Source organism: Notechis scutatus, chromosome 4 (assembly GCF_049901735.1).
Source record: "Notechis scutatus isolate UNSWTSFEM ecotype Mainland chromosome 4, rNotScu1.2, whole genome shotgun sequence".
Classification (NCBI taxonomy): Eukaryota; Metazoa; Chordata; class Lepidosauria; order Squamata; family Elapidae; genus Notechis; species Notechis scutatus.
The window spans coordinates 11977784-12000019 of NC_142012.1; the positions used below are offsets into that span (position 1 = coordinate 11977784).

The 22236-nt window shown below is 42.3% G+C and overlaps 1 protein-coding gene across 3 annotated transcripts in view; it reads right to left on the minus strand.

The window, feature by feature from the left end:
• The window catches only part of PRKG2 (protein kinase cGMP-dependent 2), a 79988-nt gene extending 73234 nt beyond the window's left edge, over positions 1–6754 (minus strand). Inside the window, exon 1 of one of the 3 annotated variants that reach the window (XM_087962753.1) lies at positions 6553–6754. The gene's annotated coding sequence lies outside the window, so the exon portion shown is untranslated. Of the gene's footprint in view, positions 1–5368; positions 5532–6552 lie in introns of those variants that run through there. The other 2 variants (XM_087962754.1, XM_087962755.1) reach the window with 2 other exon arrangements.
• Positions 6755–22236: the final 15482 nt, after the last annotated feature.

A 22236-nucleotide genomic window follows, 5' to 3' on the forward strand; every position in this document is an offset into this window, starting at 1 on the left:
TATGTTTCTTTATTTTATTGGTATCCCACATTTATTATTTTTACAATTAACTCATGGTGGCAAATATATCCAACACACCTTCCTCCTCTTCTTTTCCCCACAACAACCCTGTGAGGTGGGCTGGGCTGAGAAAAGTGACAAGCCCAAAGTTATCCAGCTAGATTGCATGCCAAAGGCAGGAGTAGAACTCACAATCTCCTACTGATTGGCTCAAAGTCACCTATTTGGCTTTAGTGACTAAGGCAGGTCTTGAACTCAGGGCTTCTTCTTTTCTCTTAACTAACCTTGCCTTAACTAACCAGCAGAATATTTGTTTGCCAACCACTTCAAACCAAAAGTTTGCAAATTTTGCTGCAAATTTTAATTACAGTTCTCTCATACTCAGAGACTTAAAATTCTAAACTCAGATAATTGGCAGAAACCCAACCCAAAATTTAGAAATCTAGGACTGGAGACAGGTGAGCTGAGAGAAGAAACCATTTGCTTAATCCTTGCAGAGGAGCTGAAAATTATTAAGGGGAAAATGAACAGAAATTTGCACATCACACACACTTTTTTAAAAAAAATATATGACAAAAACTAGGGAATCTCTGCAATTGACAGAGCACTTTGCAAACCAAACCAACAGAGAGACAGAGACTATCAAATTTGCAAATGCCAAAGTAATCAAACAGCCAGGTGTGCGTTCCTACCTACCCTCCTTCCAGTAATTCCTAGTGATTTTGCCACCAAAGGATTTTCTTCATGCTGCTTCAGTCTCTTTTATTTGTTCAGGGCTTTCGCAGCCTCAACACATCTTGGCATCATGCAAGTTTAAAAGACTTTTTTGACAGGGTCTTTTTAGTGAGTGTGAGCAAAGCAACCTGGACAAAAATGGAACAATTCACAGATCATGTCCGCAGCATGGAGAAATCCTCAGATGTTGTGTGAATTGTTGCTGTTGTTGTTTTTTCACAAGACCAACTTTTACTACCAACCTGCCTTCCATTGAGGACATATATACTGCACAAGTCCAAAAGAGCGCTGTGAATATATCTACAGATCCCTCATATCCTGGACATAAACTGTGTCAACTCCTTCTCTTAAAATGACGTTATAGAGCACTGCACACCAGAACAGCTACACACAAGGACAGTTTTTCCCCACATGCCATCACTTTAAACAACTAATTCCCACAGCACTGTCAAACTAGTTACTAAGTAAGACTGTATTGCTATTATTCTTCTCATCCTTCCTATTACCTATCTCCTCCCACTTATGACTGTAACCTTGTTGCTTGTTATCTTTACAATTTATAGTTTTAATTTCCTAGTGATTTGATTGCTTATTTAGTATCCTATGACTATCACTGTTGCATCTTATGATTCTTGATGAATACATTTTTATGCACGCTGAGAGCTTATGCACTGAAGACAAATTCCCTGTTTGTCCAATCACACTTGGCCAATAAAGAAGTCTATTCTATCCTATCCTATCCTATCCTATCCTATCCTATTCTCTATTCCTTTCCTTTTCTATCCCATCCTATCCTATCCTACCCTATCCTATCCTATACTTAGAGTAACCTGCTAACTTCAGGGAAGCCAAACCATTTGGATTCAGAAAACTGGATATTCTCTTGGACAAAATGTCACAGTTGTAAGTGCATATAACCAAACAAGCGATTTTTTTTTCTCTGTGGTGTGTCGTGGTTCTGTTTCCCAAGTCAAAAGATCTCCCAACTGGATACGGGTAAATGATCATTTCCTGCCAGGAGGAAGGACAAATCTAAGAACAAATTGAAGCTTGAAAATTACTTCTGGCTGAGTTAATTGGCATCTGTCCATGATGGGCTTAGCCCTGATGACTATTTTTATATCTTTCCATTATAACATCGAGCAAGTAAAAATCTCCCTTTTAATTCAAACGGAATGGAATTCTCTTGTTTACAGGTAGTCCTTGACTTGCAACAGTTTGAAGTTACAACAGCCCTGAAAAGAGTGATTTATGACCATTTTTCACACTTATGGCTGTTGCAGCATCCTCATGGTCACGTGATCAAAATTCAGATGTTTGGCAACTGACTCATATTTATGACGGTTGCAGCTTTTGCGACTTTCTGACGAGCAAATTCATTGGGGAAGCCAGATTCACTTAACAACCATGTTCCTAACCTAACTGCAGTGACCCACTTAACAAATGTGACAAGAAAGTCGTAAAATAGGGCAAAATTCACTTAACAAATGTCTCACTTAGCAACAGAAATGTTGGGCGCAATTGTGGTCGTAAGTCGAGGACCACCTGTACTCACCTTAACTGAAATGCAGTTTTCTTCCTGGCTTTGGACCCTGGCTGGTCCAAATTTACTGAGTGAACCTCTAGAGCAGAGAGGGAATTTGAATGAGAATCTCCCAACTTTTGGTTCAACCACTCCAACACGATATTCTAAATCAATGTTTCTCAACCATGACAACTTCAAGATATATGGACTTCAACTCCCAGAATTCCTCAGTGAGTTTGAGAGTTGATGTCTACGCATCTTAGAATAGAATAGAATATACCTTTATTGTTATTGCATTCTACAAATACAATGAAATTTGAAAGCTACTCCAGCACAGTGCCCCAAACACCACATCACAATCACACTACAGAGTACATAATAATAATAATAATAATAATAATAATAATAATAATAATAATAATAATAATAATAATAATAATAATAACAACAACAACAACAAACCTAGTCTAAAACCTATCTAAAACATATAGTAAGTTAGATAGTTTAAAAGTCTAAAACCTATCTAAAACATATAGTAAGTTAGATAGTTTAAAAGTGCCACTATATACATCGGGCTTAAATCACATATGCATTGTTTGATTCAAGACAATTATTACCTTGGAAAAGAAAGTGTTTCTCAGTCTATTAGTCCTCATTTTAAGACACCTATGGTGTCTCCCTGATGGTAACAGTTCGAAATATGAATGACCAGGATGAGAACGGTCTGTGGAGATTTTTAGTGCTTCAGAGCAGGGGTCTCCAACCTTGGCAACTTTAAGACTTGTGGACTTCAACTCCCAGAATTCCTCAGCCAGCAAAGCTGAAGTCCACAAGTCTTAAAGTTGCCAAGGTTGGAGACCCCTGCTCTAGAGAGGAGTCTGGTCTTCGCAATCTCTTCCAAAGAAGAAAGAGAGCAACCGATGATTTTTTGTGCTGTGTTTATAACTCTCTGGAGCATCTTCTTAAGGATGCCAAAGTAGATTAACACATCTATAATATTTTAAGTTTTTTTCTTTTGGTAGAAATGCAGCTTTTAGAGAAGCAAAAAGTAACCAGTTCCTCGTCTTCAGCTCACATGCTCCAAAATGTTGAAAAAACAGAACCCATCAATCCATCAGACTACAGCTGGAAAGGACCTTGGATTTCTTCTAGTCCAGGGGTCTCCAACCTTTTGGACCTCAGGGACCATCAAACTCATAATTTTAGATCACAGGGACCACTAACCGATTCTGTGGGCATGGCCTTATTTGTGGGTGTGGCTTGGTGGTCATGTGAGTGGCTGGGCATGGCTTGTATGTAAATATTATAAATATGTATATAAATATTGAATTTTTTATTAAAAAAGAGCAACATTTACCCAAAATCAGGCAAAGCAGGCAGATTGAGTTGCTCACAGAATCACAGATTCATTCAGAGATCTATCTATCTGCCATTGGCTAGCTCAGTCTGTCACATAAAATTTGCTTGCAAGCAAACTCATAAAATTAACTCACAACACACCATGCATGTAAATATTGATTTTTTTTTATAAAAAAGAGCAACTTTTACCCAAAATCAGGCAAAGCAGGCAGGCAGATTGAGTTGTTCACAGAATCATTCAGTGATCTATCTATCTTCCATCGGCTAGCTCAGTCGCTCAAATTTGCTTGCCATGAGTCTGCACTGAATTTGCTTGGAAGCAAACCTTCAGTCCTAAGGGAGATTTGGCTGTGCTTAGCTAGAAAGCAAGAAATCCAACCATTTCCTGCTTCCCAGCTAATCTAAATCTCCCAGCAGAGCAGAATAGATGATGATTGGAAAAAGGAAAAATAGCAATTTAGCAGGCAAGTTTACCGGGTAAGGAGGAAGTGGGCAGGGAGGGTTCCCGCGGGCCATGTGGGCAGCGCAGCCTTGTGTTTCTGCACAGCCTGAATTAATTGCTTTTGGGGGGGGGGTGCTCTGGGGGTGAGATTTCTCTGCAGCCCACCGAAATTTTATCACGGCCCATGGCCCACCGTTTGGCGGCCGCTGTTCTAGTCCAACCCCTGCTAAAGCAGGAGACCCTATACAATTTATGACAAGTGGCTGTCCAGTCTCTTCTTGAAAACCTCCAGTGATGAAGCACCCACAATTTCTGAAGTCTCCTTATGACTTGAACTTTTCCAGAAGAATCCATCGTATTCTAACATCCACATTCACACATAAACAATGCTAATGTTTCCTCAACCTGCTACACTGAAGTTGTACTAGATCAGGGGTCCCCAAACTTGCAACTTTAAGACTTGTGGACTTCAACTCCCAGAATTCCTCAGCTAGCCATGGCTGGCTGAGGAATTCTGGGAGAAGTCCACAAGTCTTAAAGTTGCAAGCTTGGAGACCTCTGTACTAGATGATAAGCCACATTCAGGGGAGCTGAATTAAGCTATTTAAGAGACACCAGGCTGGAGAAATATGGATATGCCTGGTAAACTTGTAGTGATCACCAAAACTTTGGATGCCCAAACAAATAAAAAAAAAACCTTCCATCTCTCTCTTTTGCTACAATGCTATTTCATCAAATGACAGAGGAACCTGAGTGTGAGATGAAGTCACATCAGAAGTTCTGTCTCTTCTTCTACTGCAAGATTCAATAAAGATCCTTGTGACCCAACTCAGATCAAACCCTCCTGCTCCTTTGCTACATCTTGAGAATGGTTTGGCTCTCATCCTTGCAACCCCACCGATAGAGCAAGACAGTCAAACAGAATACTCCTATTACATAAACTGGATTTATCCCCATACTCTGTGGCACGGAGAAAGGGAGAAAAACCACAGGGCATAGATTTAGATCACTTTGAGGAAAATGATTCTGATCATCATCTCTTCCTTTGACATCACCTCCCATCGTCTCCTCCAGAAAATATAGAAAGAGAGAGAGAGAGCAATTGGAAGGGGAAAGCCTGAGATACACACAATCTGTTATGGAAAGAAGAGATCACAATTTAGTGCACACAATTTAGTGCCTCCTCTTACGTGGACCAAATCAATCTATCTTTGGTGATTGTCTCCTGCCAGAGTCAAGTGTCAGGAGACAGGGGACTTCTGGGGTTTTCTGAACCTTGCAACATGTGCTACCCAAAGCCCACCAACCTTGAAGTGAAATCTTTCTTTTAGCTGTGAGTCCTGAAGCAACGCCTAGGTCCCCTTCCAACACAGCACTGCTGGCGACTGGCAAGCAAGCATCTCTCCGAGAGGACCTTAAAGCCCTCTACCCGACCCCAAAGTGGGATGATAAAATGGGGAATGGGGAGGTGCATTAAAATGTCAGCCTAGTGGATTGTTATTACAAACATATCAGCAAGCAACTCAGGTCCAGTCCAGTCCAGTCCAGTCTAGTCCTCCCTCCCTCCCTCCCTCCTCCCTCCCTCCCTCCCTCTCTCCTTTACCCTTTCATCCCCTTCCTATCTTCTGGACCCCTTCCTTCCTTCCTTCCTTCCTTCCTTCCTTCCTTCCTCCTCCTCCCTTCCTTCCTTCCTTCCTTCTCTCCCTCTCTCCTTTACCCTTTCATCCCCTTCCTATCTTCTGGACCCCTCTCCTTCCTTCCTCCCTCCCTCCCTCCCTCCCTCTCTCCTTTACCCCTTCATCCCCTTCCTTCCTTCCTTCCTTCCTTCCTTCTTCCTTCCTTCCTCCCTCCCCCCTTCCTTCCTTCCTTCTCTCCCTCTCTCCTTTACCCCTTCATCCCCTTCCTATCTTCTGGACCTCTCCCTTCCTTCCCTCCCTCCCTCCCGTCCTTCCTCTCCTTTACCCCTTCATCCCCTTCCTTCCTTCCTTCCTTCCTTCCTTCCTTCCTCCCTCCCTCCCTCCCTCCTTTTCTCCGTTACCCCTTTACCATCTACCTACCTACCTACCTACCTACCTACCTACCTACCTACCTACCTAGCCATGTATCCAATTCCTATCTATTTCATTCCCACGACATCCCGCCGCACGTTATCCACGCGTGCTGTGGAGGGAGGCGGCGGTGGCCAAGTGAGCGCGAGCCGGAGAGTCCCGTCCCGGAACGGAGACCAAAGTCGTCCCGCGGAAAGGAGGGGGCCTGTCGCTTGCGTCCCCGACCGGCTTCGCCTTGCCCTTCTCCGGCCACCCAAAGCAACGGGATGCCCCCCCTCCCCCCAATTCGGCACCGCGGCGCCTCCGTCCTCCCTCCGCGCGTGAAGCGCCGGCAGGGTCCGCGGGCGACCCCCGACATTTCGCCCCCTCGTCTTGCCGCCGCGCGCGCCTGCGTCCTCTTCGCCTTCTCCTTCCCGCAGCTCCGCCGCCTTTGCCGCGCTCACCTGCCCGCTCGGGCGGTCGGTTGGGCAGCCCGCCCCGCGCTCTCCTCTCCCCGCCCCCGCTTCCTTCGCCCTCGGATGAGACGGAGCCGGCTGGCGGCGTCCAGCGAGCGAGCGAAAAAGCAGCCAGGCGGACCAGGCAGTGCGCAGAAGGCGGGCAGCGCGTCGCGTGGGCACCGCTGCCGCCGCCCCGACTGCTCGGGAGAGCCGAGGAGGACCGTCAGGCACGCAGGCTGGAGCGGGGGGGCTGCCTCGCGATGGGGGGCAGAGGAGGGGCGAGGAGGGACCGGCCCGCCTGGGCGAAGGGAGACAGCGGTGCCGCCTCGGGCCCGCGCGCCAAGGACCGGGAGGGCTTGTTTACGGCGGGAGGGCGCGCGGCTCCCCTCAAGGGCGAGGAACTCGGAGGGCCGGCTCGGTGGGATCCCCTTTTGCTGAGGGGGAAGACCTGCAGGTGTGAATGCGGTAGTCTGGGTGGAGGGTTTCTTTCTTTCTTTCTTTCTTTCTTTCTTTCTTTCTTTCTTTCTTTCTTTCTTTCTTTCTTGTCTTCTTTTTCTTTTCCTTCCTTCTCTTTCTTTTCCTTCCTTTTTCCTTCCTTTTCCTTCCTTCTTTCTTTTCTTTTCTCTCCCTTCTTCCTTCCTTCCTTTCTTGTCTTCTTTATCTTTTCCTTCCTTCTTTCCTTCCTTCTCCTTCTTTTTCTTCCTTCCTTCCTTCCTTTCTTTTTCTTCCTTCTTTTTCTTTTCCTTCCTTCTTTTTCTTTTCCTTCCTTTTTCCTTCCTTTTCCTTCCTTCTTTCTTTTCTTTCTTTCTCCCTTCTTCCTTCCTTCCTTTCTTGTCTTCCTTCTCTTTCTCTTTTCCTTCCTTCTTTCCTTCCTTCTCCTTCTTTTCCTTCCTCCCTCCCTCCCTTTCTTTTTCTTCCTTCTTTTTCTTTTCCTTCCTTCCTTCTCTTTCTTTTCCTTCCTTTTCCTTCATTTTCCTTCCTTCGTTCTTTTCTTTGTCCCTCCCTTCTTCCTTCCTTCCTTTTTCTTCCTTCTTTTTCTTTTTCTTCCTTCCTTCTTTCTTTTCTTTCCTTCTTTTTTCCTTCCTCTCTCCCTCCCTCCCTTCTTCCTTCTATCCTTTCTTTCCCTTCCTTCCTTCTGTTTTTCTTTTCCTTCCTTCTTTTTCTTTTCCTTCCTTTTTCCTTCCTTTTCCTTCCTTCTTTCTTTTCTTTCTCTCTCCCTTCTTCCTTCCTTCATTTCTTGTCTTCCTTCTCTTTCTCTTTTCCTTCCTTCTTTCCTTCCTTCTCCTTCTTTTCCTTCCTCCCTCCCTCCCTTTCTTTTTCTTCCTTCTTTTTCTTTTCCTTCCTTCCTTCTCTTTCTTTTCCTTCCTTTTCCTTCCTTTTCCTTCCTTCTTTCTTTTCTTTGTCCCTCCCTTCTTCCTTCCTTCCTTCCTTCCTTCCTTCCTTCCTTCTTCCTTCCTTCTTTTTCTTTTCTTTTTCTTCCTTCCTTCCTTCTTTCTTTTCTTTCCTTCTTTTTCCTTCCTCTCTCCCTCCCTCCCTTCTTCCTTCTATCCTTTCTTTCCCTTCCTTCCTTCTGTTTTTCTTTTCCTTCCTTCCATCCTCTTTTTCTTTTCCTTCTTTCCATCCTTCTTTCTCTTTCTTTTCCTCCCTCCCTTCCTTCCTTCCTCTAATTTTAACTAGAAGCCAGCACAGGTTTGTCCAAACCGGATCATGCCAAATCCATCTTATTTCATTCTTTGACAAATTGACTAAATTAGTAGACCAGCAAAATGCTGCTGACATAGTATACTTAGGCTTCAGCAAGGAATTTAACAAAGTAGACCACAACCTACTTCTTGGTAAGCTAGAAAAAAGTGAGATAGAAAGCATCACTACCAGATGGATTTGCAATTGGCTGACAAATTGCACTCAACAAATAGTCCATAATGGGTCTAAGTCTACATGGAGGGAAGTAAGCAGTGGGGTACCACAAGGTTCCGTCTTAGGCCCTGTACAATATCTTCATAAATGGGTTAGATGAGGGAATAGAAGGGGAACTCGTGAAATTTGCAGATGATCCTAAGCTGGCAGGAATAGCCAACACCCCAGAAGACAAGCTCAGGATCCAGAAAGATCTTGACAGACTTGAACAATGGGCCCTATCCAACAACATGAAATTTATTGTGGAGAAAAGCAAGGTTTTACACCTGGGCAGGAAAAACCAAAAGTCCAAGTACAGATTAGGCGAAACGTGGCTCAAAAGCAGTAACTGTGAGAGGGTCCTTGGAGTCCTAATGGATGGTCACTTAAACATGAGCCAGCCATGTGCGGCAGCAGCCCAAAAGCTTATACAATAGTTGGTTGTATAAACAGAGGCGTAGAGTCAAAATCATTTGAAGTATTAGTACTGCTTTATAAATTATTAATAAGACCGTACCTGGAATACTGCATCCAGTTTTGGGGACCACATTGCCAAAAAAAAAAGATGTTGAGACCTCGGAAAAAGAGCAAAAAGGAATAACTAAAGATGATTTAGGGCAGGGGTGTCCAACCTTGGCAACTTTAAGACTTGTGGACTTCAACTCCCAGAATTCCTCAGCCAGCTTTGCTGGCTGAGGAATTCTGGGAGTTGAAGTCCACAAGTCTTAAAGTTGCCAAGGTTGGACACCCCTGATTTAGGGCTTGGAGACAAAAACATATGAAGAATGGTTGCAGGATTTGAGTATGACTAGTCTAGAGAAAAGAAGGACTGGGGTGGCACAATAGAAGTATCCCACTATTTGAGAAACTGCCACAAAGGAGGGGAGGTCAATTTATTTTCCAAAGCACCAGAAGCCAAGACAAGGAACAATGGATGGAAACTAATCGCGGAGGGAAGCAACCTGGAATTGAGGAGAAACTTCCTTAGGGTGAAGACAATTAACCAGCGGAGCAGCTTTGCCTTCAGATGTTATGGGTGCTTCATCCCTGGAGGTTTTCAAGAAAAGACTGGACAGCCACCTGTCTGAAATGGTGTAGGGTCTCCTGCTTGAGAAGCGGGGGTTGGACTAGAAGACCTCCAAGGTCCCTTCCAGGTCTATTCTGATTGATTGATTCTCTTACTTTTCCTTCCTTCCTTCTCTTTTTCATTCTCTTTTTCCCTTTTTTCCTTCTTCTCTCCCTCTCTCCTTTCTTTCTTTGTCTCTTTCTTTTTCTTTTCTATCTCTACCTCTTTTTCTCCCTCCCTCCCTACTTTCTTGTTCTTTCTCCCCTTTTCCTTCCTTCCTTCCTTCTTGCCAGCCAGCCAGCATCCATCCATCCCACCTCAGCTTCTCCTATTCAACCTGTCCCCACAAGTAATGGCAAAGTGAATGCTGCTTATTTTGGTAATATTTCTTTTTTTAATGTGTACTGCCCATTCCACTTTAGGGCACTAATCGACTTACAAGTAATGGTGTCCATAATCCTGTTTTCAACCAGGATGATAAGGTCTTTAGAAACTTTTTTAGAATCCGTATGAAAGGCTGAGTTTGACTCAGGATAACCTAAGCTCAAATGAATCTGTGAATGCCTTTTTTGGTAAGGCCTTGTTTTTCCTTTTGTCCTAATTTCAGATGTGCAAGCCCCTATTGAGGTCTGCAACACAACTACACACTTAATCTTCCAGAAACAAGCCTGACATACAGAATCTTTAATGATTAACCAAATAAGTATGTTTATTGGCAAAGGGTTTTAAAATATCTGAGCCTGAGATAGTTATGTGTGCCAAACTACACACAGTTTACATAACGGTTGAAACTTGTTAATAATCTGTTATGCCTTAGATATTTTCTTTAGCAATATGAGAAAGATTTTTCCATCACAGATGAGAAGCAACCAAAAGCAAGCGCACTGGACAAAAACCAAACCATTGTAGGAAAGGAAGAGTTACAAAATTAATGCATCATATAATTTTTACTTATTTATTTCTATCCAAACATCTTAATTATTTTTATAAATAACTCAAGACAGTGAACATAACTGATACTGCTTCTTTGTCCTGTTTTCCCCACAACAAACCTGTGAGGTTGGTTGGGCTAAGAGAATGTGACCAATCCAAATGAAGTCACCCAGTTGGCTTTCATGGCTAAGGCAGGACTAGAACTCACAGTCTCCAAATTCCTAATTCCTAGCCTGGTGCCTTAACCACTACTAGACCAAACTAGCACAATACAATATTACAAAGATATGGTATTGAGGCTGAAGTCCTATGAATCTTGATTTCATTCATTCGATCAGTTGAAACCGTCACTATTTCCCGCATGGTGGGCCTGGGACAAAAAAAAATACGCGATCACAAATAAAGGGACTGCATTTTTTTTCCCCTGTCAGAATGTTGAGATTTACAAGATGAGCAGTGGTGCAATACTGCAGGCTACTTCTGCTGACTGCCGGCTGCCTGCAATTTGCAGTTTGAATCTCAACAGGCTCAAGGTTGACTCAGCCTTCCCTCCTTCCGAGGTGGGTAAAATGAGGAGCCAGATTGTTGGGGGCAATAGGCTGACTCTGTATAAATCGCTTAGAGAGGGCTGTAAAGCACCGTGAAGCGGTATATAAGTCTAAGTGCTATTGCTATTGCTGTTTGCAAAACAGGAAGGATGGCAACAGATTATTATGGCATGTTCCCCTGGTAAATTTCTACCCTTTGTGCAGCAGGGAGCTAGAAACATGGATGTAACTCTCACAGTCCTGAAACATCCATGAGTTCTCCAGTTGTTCACTAAAATTATTCTAATTGCTACCTCTGATCAAAGGGATCAAATGCAACCAAACTCTCCCAGCAATATTCCTTGGTGCCTTGCCATGCCTTGTTCCTCTCGATCAATTTACTTTGTTCTAATTAAAAATGACAAAGTTATTACATAAAATTCGCTAATTGTGCTTTTACAGCTTTTCTCGGTACTTCAAGATGCAAATCCCAGGGACGATGCTGTGAGAATTTATGCAAAAGGGAAAAAAATATAGGCCACAAATAGGAAGTGGCATAATTAAACTACGACGTGCAGAAGAATACTGGCAGGGAAGCAGCTAACAACCACCAGCTCTTTGGATTACACTATATCTAAATGTTGTTGCTTGTTTGTAGAAAAAAACAACAACTACCAGATCCCAAATATCAACTTTATGTTAATAGCCACTTGCAGAATTGGTTTTTATGCGCTATTGCAAATTGCGCCTTTTGGGGGAGATGAGAAATCCTGCCAAGGAAAAAAAACGTTTGCACCCAAACTGCACCTGTCTTCTCCCCAAATACACCTGACCAATAGTTTGTAGAGATTCTCAGTCATCCAGATGATGGTTTTGTTTTTTTCAGGAGGCAACTGGACGTTCTTGTTTTTTCTTTTGAAGACATTTCGCTTATCATCCAAGAAGCTTCTTCAGCTCTGACTGGATGATGGTGGGGAATGGATTTATATTCCTTGCAGACAGCTGGTCATTTGCATCCTTTCAGGGGGGTGATTGAAGCCCGTGGAGAGTTTTTTTTTTAAATTTATTTATTTATTTTATCGAGCAATTGTAAGATAACAGGTATAAGTACAAACATAGTTATGGATACATGAAATGGATACATATGAGAAAAATAAAAAGAAACAATAGGAGAGGGATGGTAGGCACGTTGGTGCGCTTATGCACGCCTGCTACAGACCTCTTAGGAAAGGGATGAGGTCAACAGCAGACAGTCTAAGGTTAAAGTTTTTGGGGTTTGGGGAAAAAAACCACAGAATCAGGTAGAGTATTCCAGACATTGAACATTCTGTTGCTGAAGTCGTATTTCCTGCAATCAAGTTTGGTGCGATTAACCTTGAGTTTGTATCTATTGTGTGCTCTTGTATTGTTATGGTTGAAGCTGAAGTATTCATCGACAGGTAGGACATTGCAATGTATGATTTTATATACTATACTTAGATCGGACTGAAGGCCACGTAGTTCTAGGTTTGCTATCTTTTTTATCTGTGTCCTCAGGGTCACCTGAGTAGTGTTAATAGTTCCTGTAGTCTGCAATTTTATCTCTGGAAATCTATTCGTACTCCCACACCATTCCAAGGGTATTCATCCCAAATTGTATAGTTAAATGTCTGTAGAGATTCTAAGTCATCCAGGTCATGGTTGTCCCAAAGGTGCTTTTTGTGGATTGGAGGCAATTGGACTGTCTTGTTTTTTTTTGTTTTTTTTTTGAAGGCTAAGAGGATGCAAATGACCAGCTGTCTGCAAGGAATATAAATCCTTCCATTCCTCACCATCCAGTCAGAGCTGAAGAAGCTTCTTGGATGAGAAGTGAAACGTCTTCAAAGAAAAACAAGGAAGTCCAGTTGCCTCCAGAAAAAGCATCTTTGGGACATCTGACTAATGTCACATGTAGAGGCAGTCCTCGTTTAATAACCACAATGGAAACAGTCACTAAGTGAAACTGCTTATGATCTCACTTCAGATTTCCTTTGCTTTACAGAACCCGCAAAGGTTGTAAATGCGAAGATTGGTTGCAAAGTTATTTTCTCACCACTGTCATTAACTGCGAACTGTTGCTAAAGAAGGCAGTTTCTAAATGAGGCAGGCAGCATACAAGTGCAGAATTCTTTAAAAAAAAATGTTCCTCCCCCAAATATTGCAAGGTCCTCAGATATGCACGGGTTACCTGAATCATTGAGTCTGGGAAAAGAGCCCCTACTCTTCACCATCAAAATTAGTTTGGCATTCACGCTCTTGAAATGCAAAATTATTTTGTTTCTGAACAATTACAAACAGTCCAAAGACATGTTTATGAAGTGCACAGCTTCTGCATGGAAGGTTTTAAATTGGCCCCATCCAGACCAAATCCACACAATTTCTTTTCAATAAGACATAGAAAGAAGGGAACTTATTGCAATAAATAGCAAATTAAGGATCTTTTTGTTGTTTTGTTCCCAAGTTCTTGGGTGGTGTTTCTTATATAAATTAGTTTACCTTTGTTTTAGGATTTATGCTGTTGTTGTTGTTTTGTTAAGTTTCCCATCTCAGAATAGCAGAAAGCACCACCACCAATCTCCAGCAAATAGTATCAGAACTATTGCAAATTAAGGATTCTAAAACTCACTTCTGACAGTTCTTGAAGATGAATAAGCAATCTGGGAGATGGTCTAAAAACAAAGCAAATTGTTCAGTAAACTGACAAGCTCAGAGACCACTTAGAAAAGCTGTTTCAAGAATCTGGGAAAAAGATAATGAAACGAAATTGTTATCTCCTAGAGTTGGGAAGGCTCCACTGTGATGAAAAGATTCTTTTGTTGTTGTTGTTGTTGTTGCTATTGTGTGCAAATGCCTCAGAGATGGATAGAGCTACCTAGGAAAAGTAAAACGGGACAGAATCACGAAAACCATAAACGGCTGCCAAAACTAAAAGCCATAAAGTAGGACCAGGTCAGCAAGGAAAGGAACACATTGAATGAGACAGCAGGGGAAATCCAGCCAAAACCTGAGAAAATTGGACAGGCTTAAAAGTAAAATGTAACGTTAAATTATGGTTAATTATAGGGTTTGTATATTTGGCAATCTGCACTTCCATGCGTCCTTCCATGACAGAGGAAGAAGTGTTTATATTCTTGCCTGCTAACATTAGATGAGGCAAACCACACCACTTTTCCCCTAATACAGGCTCCAACCCTGAATGCTATTATTCCATTTCCTGCTGCAGAAATGTCACTTCTGGATTTCAATATCTCTCAGGCAGCCTTCTCCAAAAGACATCGGTTGACCAAGAATTCTAGAACTCTTTCTGAGTATTCTATCTTGGGCCCAGACTCTTTAGAACAACAGCAGGAGCTCCGAAGTTTATTTACAGAAAACGAACTCCGTTGCTGAATTTGTCACAGAGCTCTGTAGCCTAATAATAGCACTTAGAAAGAAATGACTGAGATTACGTTTTGAGATTGGAAACCATATCTCCTGATGTCTCTGGAGGGGCCTTGTACCTGGGAATTCACAGCCAATAAGGGAGCGTAATTAAGTCCAGGGGAAATAGGAAATAAAGGTGCTGAATGAAACAATAACAGTTGGAAGGGACCTTGGAGGTCTTCTAGTCCAACCCCCTGCTTAAGCAGGACACCCTATACGATTTCAGAATGCCCTGCAGAAATAGCTGCTTTGAAGTAGGTGAACCTAAAACCCTGATTAGATATGGAATAAGCTGGCTAAGGGTTGGTGTAGTGGAATGTAGTCTGGAGTCCCAGGAGGGAGGGGCTCTTTCCCAGAGGACAAAGAGGCAACAGAGCTTAGAATGTCTGGCAGGCAGGAAGAGGGCAAAGTCAGACCATCCATAACAGCTCACTGTGTGAAGGTACAGTGGTTAAAATGCAGTGTTTGCAGGCTAACTCTGCCCATAGCTTAGAGTTCAATCCTGGTGGACTCAATGTTGACTCAGCCTTCCATCCTTCCGAGGTCAGTAAAATAAGGACCCAGACAATATGCTGACACCGTAAACTGCCCGGAGAGTGTTGTAAAGCAATATGGGGTGGTATATAAATCTAAATGCTATTACTATCTATAGTTATTCAGATAGTTGCTTTAGTCTGGCAAGATTCTGTCTATAGACAAACAACAATAAAGCGCTCAGAAAGTGCCCATGTGTTTGTTCTTGTTTTTTGGAACTGACAGCTGGATCTAAAAGCTTTATGGCTGCAGTGTCTACAGGCTATGCCCCACCAAAAAGTCAAGATGGCAACTGCAATGTTGAGATCAAATCTCCATCTGTTTTTTTAGGTCTACCAAAGCCAAGAGGAACTTCCATTGCACTGTTGCAATGATCCGTTTGACTTTTTTGACCAGACACTCCTGCACTGTAGTTCTTCTTCCAGTAATATCATTCTCAGATGTTTTGTTGCACGTACTCAGAATCCTACAGGGCCCATGTTATGAGAGATAGGTCATAGGTGTCAGGTGCGATGCAAGCCAGGCTGCTAATAATACCCCCAGATGTGAACATTTGTAGGTTGGTGTTTGCACCTCTACTGTCGAGAAGGTGAAAAGCTATTCTCATTGAATACATTGGGGTCTTGTGTGCCAATATGAGTGATAATTTAGTAACCCCTGCAGGAAGAGAACCATGCTGAATATAAAAGCGTGTGTCATCCATCTAAAAATAAGCGCAACCTTCTCCATATGAAGACAATATTACAGAGAAAGTTGCTGCAATTTGGGAAGCCAGAGAAACAACAGATACCATTTGCTACATACATGAACTAGAAATCTCCCTGCTTTTATGGAACTGAAGAAGAAGGTCAGATTTATTCAACTTGTTATCTCCTTCCACATCAAACCTTTGCAGAGAATTTCATGATGGAATATTTGATAAGAGACCCACTTCCTCTTTAATTCAGTTCATCCGCACACTGAATTAACCAGTGCCAACCTTTTAAAAGTGTTTTCCTGTCCATTCAATTTTAATAGATAAAACTGAAGTGTTATTTTGACTGTATTTTTCCCTTTCCTGTCCTTGGCAGCAAACAAAAATTCTGTTCCTTGGAAATAAAAAAGAAACAGTTCTGTAAATGATCTGTCAAAACCCACAAGTAGTACATATATCATTCCACGCCAAAAGATGCATTTTGCATCATACCAAAAGGCACATAAAATAAAAATATTTCCTCTATTAAATGCTGGGATTAAAAACAAAGATTCTCTTGAGGTATGATGTCATGGACACATTCCATTAGAATGGAAAGGGTTACTCATTTTCACTATCCCGAATCGGTTGGTTGGCTTTGATTTCCCAGTCTAAACTAGCAGAATAATAGAATAACATAGTTATAGTTATATTCTATAATTGGAAGGGCCCTTGGAGGGCTTCTAATCCAACTTCTTGGTCAAGCAGAAAACCCTATAAACAGACAAATGGTTATCCAATCTCTTCTTAAAAACCTCCAGTGTTGGAGAATTCACAATTTCTGGAGGCAAGTTGTTCCACTGATTAATTGTTCTGACTGTCAGGAAATTCCTCCTTAGTTCTTGGTTGCTTCTCTCCTTGATTAGTTTCCATCTGTTGCTTCTTGTCCTGCCTTCAGGTGGTTTGGAAAATAGGATGATACTTCCCCCTTCTTTGTGGCCTCCTCTTGTAACAATCCAGGATCTGACGCTCTTCTAGCTATGAATCAACATACATGGGGGAGTGGGGGTGTAAGACATTCCCCCCAAAATAAGCCCTAGTACTCATTTTGGAGCCCCCAATAATATAAGACTAGGTCTTAATTTCGAGGAAACATGAATGTAGAAATTTATTATAATATACCAACTGTATTCTGACATCACATTTTTAGAAGTCCTATCCCTTAAATGCACACCTTTGTTTTCTTGTTATAGTTTTACTATCTTGATAGATAATGAAGGCAGAAGTTTGGTAAGTCTAGCCTCATGATGGCGAACCTATGGCACACGTGCCACAGGTGGCACGCAGAGCCATTTGTGCCGTCATGCGAGCTGCAGACAAACTTACCTCGCTGCATATGTATTTCCGGAAAAATAGGAAAAAAAAATAGGAAGTGATGAAACGGGGTTAGTTTTCAGCCTACCAAGCTTGCTGAAGCCTGCAGAAGCCTTCCTCAAGCCATTGGGAGGCCGAAAAAGGCCTCAAACCAGCCGAAAATCAGCTGTGAGGTGCAGTGCAGTTAAGGTGGTGGGGGGGGTGGGGGGATTGCATGCGCAAACGCAGTGGGCGTGCGGGGGGGGCACACATTGCCTTCTGGGTGCTGGCACGTGAGAGCGAGCATGCAAGTGCATGCACAATTTTTGGCACAGGAGCCCAAAAAGGTTAGCCACCACTGGTCCAGCTTGTCAAAGAGAAGTATAAAAGGCCGGAGTGGGTTTCAGTTGGTACGGATCGGTTCGGGTGAACCAATAGTTCCGGCAATCAGTTGGCCCCAACCACCCACCCCTGCCCTAGTCTGCCCTTTATTTCCTCATTTTGAAGCCCGGCTGATTCGCACGGTACAGCGGATTGCCGTGCCTCAGCTGTTTTACTCATCGGGGCTGCAGCCGACGGTAAGTATTAGAGCTGAAAATGGCTGTTTTTGAAACTCTGTGTGCGTGCTCACCAAACTAGTTGTTATACCGGTTGAATCCCACCACTGATTAAGGGGGACATGATAACTCTTCCAGTACTTGAGGGGCTGTCACCAAGAAGAAGGGAATGACTTAGGCTCCAAGGCATCACAGGACAGGACAAGAAGGGATGGGATCTTTTCAAGGAGACACCCCATCTAGAAGGAAGGAGAAATTTCCTAAAAGTGAGAACAATTAATCAGTGGAAGAGCTTCATGTCTATGGAGATTCCCAGACGTCCAGGTCGTGGTTGTCCCAAAGGTGCTTTTTCAAGAGGCAACTGGACTTCCTTTGTTTTTATTTGAAGCTGTTTCGCTTCTCATTCTGGAACCGAAACTTCTTTGGCAAAAAAAACCAGAAAGTCCAGTTGCCTCTTGAAATAGCACCTTTAGGACAATGGAACAGCTTGTCTCTGAAAGTGGTGGGTGCTCCGTTGCTGGAGGTTTTCCAAAAATAGATGTGACAATTATTTGACCAGGAGGGTATAAGGCCTTCTGCCTTGAACAAAAAATTGGACTGGAAGACCTCTAAGGTCCCTTCTATCATTCTATGTCCTATGAACACTGAAAACAAGTCTGTTTAAATATTAGCCAGCAATGTTTAAAAATAGACTATATTTTCTACCTTTGATAGTGGCTTGCTGATTCCATATGACAGTAATTAACAATCTAGCTCTACTGGTAAATTATTAACTAATATGAAACAATGTTTATCTTGATATTCCCAAAAGATATTTCATGGGGAAAAAAAATAAAAATAAAGCCATTCAGGACAAAAACATCTTGCTGTCAGCTTTGGAAGCCATATTTTACTTAGAACAGATTAGTTAACATATAACAGATAATCAGAGTTGGAAGGGACCTTATAGGTCATCTAGTCCAACCCCCCGCCTAAGCAGGAGACCCTATACCATTTCTGACAGATGGCAGTCCAGTCTCTTCTTGAAAGCTTCCAGTGGTGAAGCTCCCACAACTTCCAAAGGCAATTCTGTTTCATTGGTTGATTGTTCTCACTGTCAGAAAATTTCTCCTTATATCCAGTTTGAACCTCTCCTTGATCAGTTTCCACCCATTATTCCTTGTCTGGCCTTTGGGTGCTTTGGAAAATAGCTTGGCCCCTTTGTCTCTTTGGCAGCCCCTCAAATATTGGAAGACTGCTAACCTGTCTCCCCTGGTCCTTCTCTTCACTAGACCAGCCATGCCAAGTTCCTGCAACCGTTCATTGTATGTTTTAGTCTCCAGTCCCCTAATCATCCTGGTTGCTCTTCTCTTCATCCTGGTTGAGAAGCTCAAAGGTGCCACATTTTAGTGCCTGGGAATTTGGGAGGGAGGATTGCATAGAGTGGTAGAAGATTAGACTCAACAACATTCTTTCTCAGAGAGTCAAGGACATGTTGCCCTGCGCCTGGAAGGAGGGTCTAGAGGAAGGTCTCCAGCTAGGATGACAGTTGATTGGGCCATGTGATGTACTGATGGACACAGGGGATGGATCTTTGAATTTCTCTTGGGGAAGGGAAAACCCAGAACTCTCAGATTTGGGTTTTCCCAAATGTGCCAATATGACTTCTTCAATAAATTCTTACTTGGATGAACTTTGTTTCTGAGTGCTGAATGAAATGGGGAATTTCATTGGAACGCTGACATTTGCACTGTTTTCCTTCCTTATCATGTTCTTACTTTTCTTCCCCAGAAAAAAAAAAAAGCTCTTGGGAACGAGAGAGTAAAATATTGTTTTGTTGTAAGGCCTTTATTATGGTCATCAGTAACATAACAAAACATAACCTAACATACAAGAATAAAGTTTTAGAGTCCCATTGTAGTTATAGTCTATTCTGCATCCTGTACAAATTGACTAAAATTTATAGCAAGGGCACAAACTATAAAATCACGATAACCAATGCTACTAAAATTACGAGTTCAGTTATGAGTGTATTAAAGATGACAATGAATATAGTAGGGATTTATAGAATTTGGATAAAACTGTAGAATAATAGGTGAAGATAAAAAATAGCCAAATAACTCTATCTCTAAAATGTACAGGTAGGGTTTGTTTGCAAAACATGACAAGTTCCCAAAACTTGCCATGACACTATACTGTCAGAATTATTTAGTTGTCAAGTTGATTCTGCGGAGCTGCTATCACAAGTAATAAAATAGATTGGATATATATGTGTGTGTGTGTGTGTGTGTGTGTGTATGTGTGTGTGTGTATATATATGACAGAAACAGAGATATTCAGGTATTGTGGGTAAAAACAAATCAGGCAACAACCACCCTGATTCATTTGCAGAAATTTTATAAGAGGTTCTGGCAATTTAATCTCCTATTTATAAATCATCTCTGTTTTCCTGTTCATTTTTTCCCCTTTTTTTTCTTTCTAGATAAAATTCATTAAATTGAAAATAACCTAGAATAATGGTAAAAAAGCTTTTTAATGGCTGTCATCTGCCTGGAAGCTCCTGAGAATTTTTCTGCCATGTTTACATTCTCTGTTCATTTTTACTTTATGTTATTTAAACTCATACAGCATCCATTTAATTCTGCAGCTCTCAGGGGAGTGCAATCATCAATGTGAAATAAATTTTAGCTTTTTGCATAGATGTGGATGTGTGTGTGGTGGTGGTGGTGGGGGCTAGTCTTGCAAATCTTTCAGATCTACGATAATTTGGTGTGGTTTTTCCCACTCTTCCACATCGGTATGCAGTAACTGCAGATCCAATAATGTTATGGCAATAAGGCAAAAGGTAAAGGAATCCCTGCAGATTTTACTCCGCTAGTCATTGCTGATTATAGGAGGAGGTGATCATCCCTGCTCCAAGGGTCATTGGGACGGTGCTGTCTGAAGACATTGTCACCGTAATGTGGCCAGCATCGTTACCTTCCCACTAAAGTGGTACCTGTTTATCTACTTGCATTTGCATGCTTTCGAACTGCTAGGTTGGCAGGAGTTAGCGATGAGGACAGAAGCTGAATCCCTCACACGACATTTAGGTCATGAACCTGGGCTGTCAGCTTTCCATCTGACATGCCCAGCATCCTAACCACTGAGCCCCCATGTCAGCCTCCAAGAATCCTTCTTCTGCTTGTCTTTCCGGCTGCCATAGAAACGTTTTCATTCACAGCAACTAACTGGATTGTCGGTTGACCTTAGTTTAAGACTGGTGGAAAGTTTCCTTCCTTTCCAGGATACGTTTAGGATTAATATTATATTTTATATAATATTATATAAATATATAAGGAGGAGAAGAAAAGGAGAAGAGAGGAGGAGGAGGAGGAGGAGGAGGAGGAGGAGGAGGAGGAGGAGGATCTTTGCTTATTTATTATCCCTGCAACTGGCTTTGAATTCTGTCCATGTTGTGAATTCTTAGCATCTCCAGGAACAAATGAATTAACTAAGTTACTTGGTTTTACGCTGACAATTCTCCTTCAGTAACACTATTCCTCTAATTTTGCATATGTCCCACTGGGAGTCAATCAGGTGAGATTCTACCAGTTCGCACCTATTCGCTAGAACCGGTTGTTAACATTCTGAGCAGTTCGGAGAACCAGTTGTTAGAAGAAATTACTGGCCTAATCCTGTAAGGACGGCAGGAAGGAAACATTCTGGTGTTGCTTACAGAAACTGCCTCTCCGTTAACCCTGATTACATTCTTGGCAGGACTAGACTTCCTGTCTCAGGAACTTCTCTGGAAGTTTTTTTCCCCCTCCTTTGCTGGTACTTTGCTTGTGTGGAGTGACCATTCAAAGTTACAATGGCACTGAAAAAAGTGACATATGACCATTTTTACCACTTACGACTATTGCAGCATCCCCACAGTCATGAGAGGCCAGGCGAGGAGATGCGTGCCTCGATGTGAGTGATATTGAGTTGGCCACACCCAGCCAATAACATGACCACCAAGCCACGCCTACCACTTAAGCCACGCCCACAGAACCAGTTGTTAAAAATTTTGAATCCCACCCCTGGAGTCAATGGCTTTCCGAACAGAGAAGCAAGACTTAAAAAGTCTTCAGGATTGTGTCAAATCGGCTTAGAGAGCCATGCTCACTTTAAAAAAAACCATGGCTCTTTGAGATTTTGGTATACAGGTAATCCTCAACTTACAACCATTCATTTAATGATCATTCGAATAAGTTACTTATATGACCATTTTTCACACTTATGACTGTTGCAGCCCCCCCACAGTTACATGATCAAAATTCAGACACTTGGCAACTGGCACACCCATGAAACAGCCTAAAATTCTCTTCTCCTGTGAAATAATTCATAGAGCAACTTCTCATGCACCAAAAAGCAGCAGAACCAGCAGAAAAAAAGGAGAATTTCTCTGGTTAATGGTTAAACATTAAGCCAGCTCAATAAAGCAGCCCTACAAAGAAAGGAGCTTAATTGGGCTCCATTGTGCTTATTCCCAGTGGGGTTGAATTTTATGACTGAAATCTTATGCACGCTTATTTGGAATTGAGCTCTCAAACAGCGTGAATGTTCCCCAGTTAAAATGCATGGAATATAGGTCGTCCTGGACTTACAACCTTTTGTTTAGCTACCATCCAAAGGGACGAAGGTGTCGGAAAAACTGACATGGCAGCATCCTGTCGTCAGCACGACCACAATTTGCGTGCTTGACAG